The sequence below is a fragment of the Rutidosis leptorrhynchoides genome, chromosome 5, assembly GCF_046630445.1.
Source record: "Rutidosis leptorrhynchoides isolate AG116_Rl617_1_P2 chromosome 5, CSIRO_AGI_Rlap_v1, whole genome shotgun sequence".
In the NCBI taxonomy this organism is placed as follows: domain Eukaryota; kingdom Viridiplantae; phylum Streptophyta; class Magnoliopsida; order Asterales; family Asteraceae; genus Rutidosis; species Rutidosis leptorrhynchoides.
The window spans coordinates 27944809-27950864 of NC_092337.1; positions in this window are offsets into that span (position 1 = coordinate 27944809).

A 6056-nucleotide genomic window follows, 5' to 3' on the forward strand; every position below is an offset into this window, starting at 1 on the left:
TAATTAATATTAATATTTAATATTAATTAGAATTAGAATTTGATAAATTTACGAAACCAAAGGGAGGGAGATGGAGATAATAAACAATGAAATGAGAACGTGGAGGGAGCAGCACGAATCCTGGACACCTGAAACTAAACATTAACAAACAAAACAAACACATCCAATTTTCCACAATTTCATCCCTTTTATATCAAATTTTTGCTAAATTAATGTTAAAAACATTTTGTAATCTGCATTTTCAAATAATTCTCTAATCTAATTGAAGTTTCAGCGACCCGCATTTCTCATTCCGGTCAGTATTCCTAATTCGTATTCTGTTTTGCTCATCAACCCTAGAATGTGCGTAATTTAGTGCCTTTTATATCTAGTTTACAAATCATTTATTAATTGATTAATGTTACAAATAATTGTAATCTCTTGTTTAAAAATCGTATGTTGATTATTGATTTGTGTATTTATAGAAGCTCTTATTTAAGACGTTCATTTACTTATTGATGTATGAAATCGATGTTATGATTGTATATAGTCATCTCATTAAATGTTATTGATTACTCTGTAAATGTTATGCTGCATATAATTAGTTACTTATTTGTTACTTGAACAAAAAATTTGAATGACTAGGGTTCGAAAGTTTTATCTTTTTAATCATGGGTGATGGATTACCGTCTGAGCCTACAAGCAAGCTTGAATCAAGAATACTTGAGGCGGTAATAAAGCGAGAATCGAAAGGAACTTCAATCAAGTCAATTAATCGAATAATCTTAAAGTTTCCAAAAATCGACGAGAGCTTTAGAAAATGCAAAGTTATATTCGAACAGTTTGGTATGTACACTGTAACGTTACATATTGTGTACATTTATGATATAATGTGATTGGTTTAATTATTACCTGTATTTGTTATTATCATATAGACGAGGATAAAAACGGTGCCATTGATATAAAAGAGCTGAAACACTGCTTTGAGAAGCTACAAGTGACCTTCACAAACGATGAAATCAGTGATATTTTTGCAACGTGTGATATAAATGATGACATGGGAATAAGCTTCAATGAATTCATTGTTCTTTTGTGCCTTGTTTATCTTTTAAAGGAAGATCCTGCTGTTTCCAATTATGTATCCAACGTTAACTTTTTTTAAATTCCAGCTAGTTTGGTCAAAATTGTATATGTTATGCTTGCAAATTTAGAAGAATGTACGTGTGCCTATGTTTATTTGTTGTGTTCTTAACAATGCTAGAAATCGCGAATGGGAATACCAGATCTGGAGGCAACTTTTGAAACATTGGTTGAGTCGTTTGTGTTTTTGGACAGTAACAAAGATGGCCATGTCAGCAAAAGCGAAATGATTCGTGCAATAGAAGAAACTAAGCAATCTAATGGTCAAATTGCCTTGAAAAGATTCGGTCTTTCCCTTAATCTTTTCTATCTATCTATTCATAAATATGTGCAAATATTGTTAAAAATGCTAAATTTTATGTTTCTGTATTTGCAGAAGAGATGGATTGGGATAAAAATGGAATGGTGAACTTTAAGGAATTTCTTTTTGCTTTTACTCGGTGGGTTGGAATTGAGGATGATGAAGAAGACTAGTTTGCTTTTGCAATGGAGTTTATGATGACAGGTTTTTTTTTTTTTTTTTAACGACATTTGGTATATATTGATGCTTTCTACTTGGTGATTACGAGTTAACTCAGTGTTGACACGAGTGACTGTAATATCATTGTAGGTTACTGCTATTGCTTTGTTAAAAGATGATAAAGTTGAGACGATTTTGAGCATAGAACATGCTCCATTTTTGTTGTTGATGGGAACTCATTATGTTGTATGTAAACTGTTTCTTGGATCATTATTATGCAGTTGTTAGGAAAGTATTTAGCAATGATAAAGATCCGCATAACTTTTGAACCGTATATTTTTTGTATTCGAATTCTTTAATTAAGTTGTATGCATTGAATGAATGTATTGATTCAAAAACAATATCTCACAATTGCAAAGTTACTGATCTTAGATTTTTTTTTTTTAATTTCTATTCTATATTTTTCTTTTTAATTTCTATTCTATTGGAATTTTGACAAGTGGCAAGTCTTATTGAAAATATGACTTTTTGATACGAATTTAGTTATGCGTATCATCACATACTACAATAGTCATCCCTTGATGGGAGAAATCGATTGACAATAGAGAGTTTCTATCAATCGATTGAAGATTGGAAACCGAGAGTTTTGATCGGAGATGAACATCACTGCCGTTTATACTTTATAATCCTCGCTAGCAAAATCATTTCGCAGCAACCGTCAACAACATAAACACTAGTCGCAACAATCATCATTGTCTTCGCTAGCAAAATTGTTTCTACGTGTGTATTTTTCGTTTGATTAGCTATTTCGTTTGATTTGTGTTGGAGTTTAATGGTGGTAAAAGAGAATTGATATAGGATAAGAAAAGGTGAAGTGATGGGAAGAGGTCGGTAATATTGGAAAGTTAACAGCTATATTGTTCCAAAAAACATATGTTTCGGCAGGGATATGCAAGCCCTGTGTTGACTTTGTCAACCCATCCAGCGGTCCCCGTAGCCCACTAGAGCCTGGCGAAACACCTTCACCCATAAATCACCACAATATTCCAGCGCCCAGATTCGAGCCTGCGTGAAGTCATTGTTCCAACACTTACATATGTGGGACCGATGGGATCACAAGGGTCCGGTACCGTTGAAGCAATGCTTCGTTGGTAGTTAACAGCTATATGGGGACAACATGAATATTTGAGGTGACAGATACAACACTCCACTCAATTGAGGAAAATAATTAAGCTCCAAGTAAACAGCATATGAATAATCTTTGCATGACATTAATCTTAATTAATCCAAAAGTAAACATGCCCTAAGATTAAAACCAATGAGAAGCGATAATGCTTATAAATAAATGTATAAGTGAGGCGTTATCACTTTTCTTGTACTGTTAGATACATTTAAGAACACTTAAGAACTTAACCATCAATAAAAACATGTTGCTTATAAACTACTCGTAGTACTTTTTTTGGATGGTTATTTCAGAGTAAGGTTGAAGATGTTGAGCTAAAGGGGCATAGTGATAGTGTTGATCAGTTATGTTGGGATCCTAAACATGCTGATTTGATTGCTATTGCATCAGGTTATGGGATGTTTGCAGTAAGTAATACTTTGTTTTTTTTTCTGTCGATATGTCGATATCTTACCCTGGAGGACTTTCTAAGTAACTGTTATGCATACATACGTGTTGATATTGTAGGTGGAAAATGTTCACATCAAGCAGAACTTAGTCTCTGCTTGTGTTAGCATTAATAAGCCATTAGGTGGAAAATCCCATTCTACCAAATCCCATGCCGAGCAGCCTGATGGGAAAATAAATCACAACGGGCAAACTACAAAGCGGAAACAAACCCGTTTGACAAGCATTTTCCGACTTGTATGAACCCGTGAGGAAACTAACAAATAAGGTATACCACAATCACCACAAATCAGCCCCAATTCTGTCCCAACTCAGCAAATACGAAATAACTAAGCACACACAATACACACGAGACTTTTTACGTGGAAAACCTCTCAAAATCGAGAGTAAAAACCACGGGACTCGTAAGCCACTTAAATTCCACTATCATCAACAAGAGAGCAATACAATAATCCTTCTCTAGCTCAACTAGAGGTATACAACATCATCATACTCTTGAACAACAATAATCAACAAGTATATGAAGAAATTAAAGACAAAAGATGAACAACACTACCAATAAACTTCCCTCTGTTCCAGCAGCAAAATCACGAGCTACCGGCCTTTTTAAACGAATTCAACGGTTGAAAATGTTGGCACTGATGTCAGGAAGACACAGCCCAAATATCGTGAAGATTCAACGGTCGGATCTCCGGGGATCGTCTCTTTTCTGGCCTGCTGTCACTGTAGACGGGAAATGTGTTTTTCACTCTTTTTCTTGATCTCTATCTGATCTCTCTCTCTCTCGTATCAATTGAATACAACTGCACTTGATTTGAATTAAGATGCCTCTGATGGTTGACCAAGTCAAACAACCATTGGGCCTAATTTTGTTGGGCTTGGGCTTGGATAACTTCCACATAAATGGAAACAATTAAAACCCAACAAATCTCCCCCTTTCCAATTATGAGGAAGAGTTCGCCATCCCGGCGTTCGAGCAACATACCTTGAGCTTCTCACTTGCTAAAGCCTTTGTGAACATGTCGGAACCATTATCATCGGTATGAACTTTATCAAGTTCAAACGAAACATCTTCAAGACGTTCTCTAATCCAATGATACCGCACATCTATATGTTTTGTCCGCTTATGATACAAAGAATTTCTAGCCAAATGAATCGCACTCTCATTATCACAAAGAACCACATATCGTGATTGCTTAAACCCAAGGTCTTGTAGAAATCTTTTCATCCACAATAGTTCTTTGCACGCTTCTGTTGCTGCCATATACTCAGCCTCGGTCGTAGATAATGCAACACACTTATGTAACCTTGATTGCCATGAAACTGCTCCCCCTGCGAAGGTCATCAAATATCCAGAAGTGAATTTCATGTTATCTTTGTTTCCTGCCATATTTGAGTCTGTATAACCAACAAGCATCAGCTCTCCATTTCCAAATGTGATACCCAACTTTGAAGTACCTCGTAAGTATCTCATAATCCATTTAACTGCTTCCCAATGCTTCTTACCCGGATTTGACATAAACCGACTAACAACACCTACCGCATGAGCTATATCAGGCCTAGTACACACCATAGCATACATCAAGCTACCAACCGCTGAAGCATATGGAACTTTGTCCATCTCCTCAACATCCTCCTTTGAAGTAGGGCAATCTCTATCTGTTAGCTTAAAGTTGTTAGTAAGAGGGGAACTAACCACTTTAGCATTCTCCATGTTGAATCTACTAAGCACATTTTCAATGTATTGCTCTTGTGACATATGTAACGTCTTAGCACCTCTATCTCTAGAAATCCGAATGCCAAGAATCTATTTTGCTGGTCCCAAGTCTTTCGTAGCAAAAGACTTGCTCAATTCTCGCTTCAACTGCGCAATTCTTTTAATATTTTTACCAACAATTAACATATCATCAACGTATAACAACAATATGATGAAATCATCATCACCAAACCTCTGAAAGAAAACACAATGATCTGAAGTTGTCTTTCGGTAGCCTTGCTTTCCTATAACCGACTCAAACTTCTTATACCACTGTCTCAGTGCTTGCTTCAACCCATATAGACTTTTCTGAAGTCTACAAACATAATCTTCTTTACCCTTAACCCGAAAACCTTCAGGTTGCATCATGTAGATTTCCTTATCCAAATCACCGTGAAGAAAAGCAGTCTTGACATCCATCTGTTCAACCTCAAGATCAAGACTAGCAGTTAACCCAAGAACCACTCGAATAGATCCCATCTTCACGACCGGAAAGAAAATCTCATCAAAATCAATACCCTTTTTTTGGCTGAATCCTTTAACGACTAACCTAGCTTTGTACCTTGGTTGTGAAGTAAGCTCATCTGTCTTCACTTTGAATACCCATTTGTTTCTCAAAGCTCTCTTGCCTTTAGGTAACTTCACCAGCTCATAAGTATTGTTCTCATGTAAGGAATTCATCTCATCTTGCATGGCTTCACCCCACTCTTTCTTATGCTCATCTTTCATAGCTTCTGCATAACACTCTGGCTCTCCCCCATCAGTGAGTAATACATACTCATCAGCAGAGTATCTAACAGAAGGATGACGGTCTCGAGTAGACCGCCTAAGTGGGACAAATGGGGGCACATCTGGTACTGGAATCTCTACCTGCTCCGGAGCATAATCATCATCAGTACCATGTTCATCATTATGAACATCATCTCCAACATGTTGTGAAGTAACTGGATCCAAATCAACAAGATCAGCACTAGGTTGAGGAACTGAATCTATCTTATCAACATCTTTTAACATCTGATCTTCTGTAAACACAACATCTCGGCTTCGTACGAGTTTCTTCTGAACTGGATCTTATAACCTGTACCCAAAAT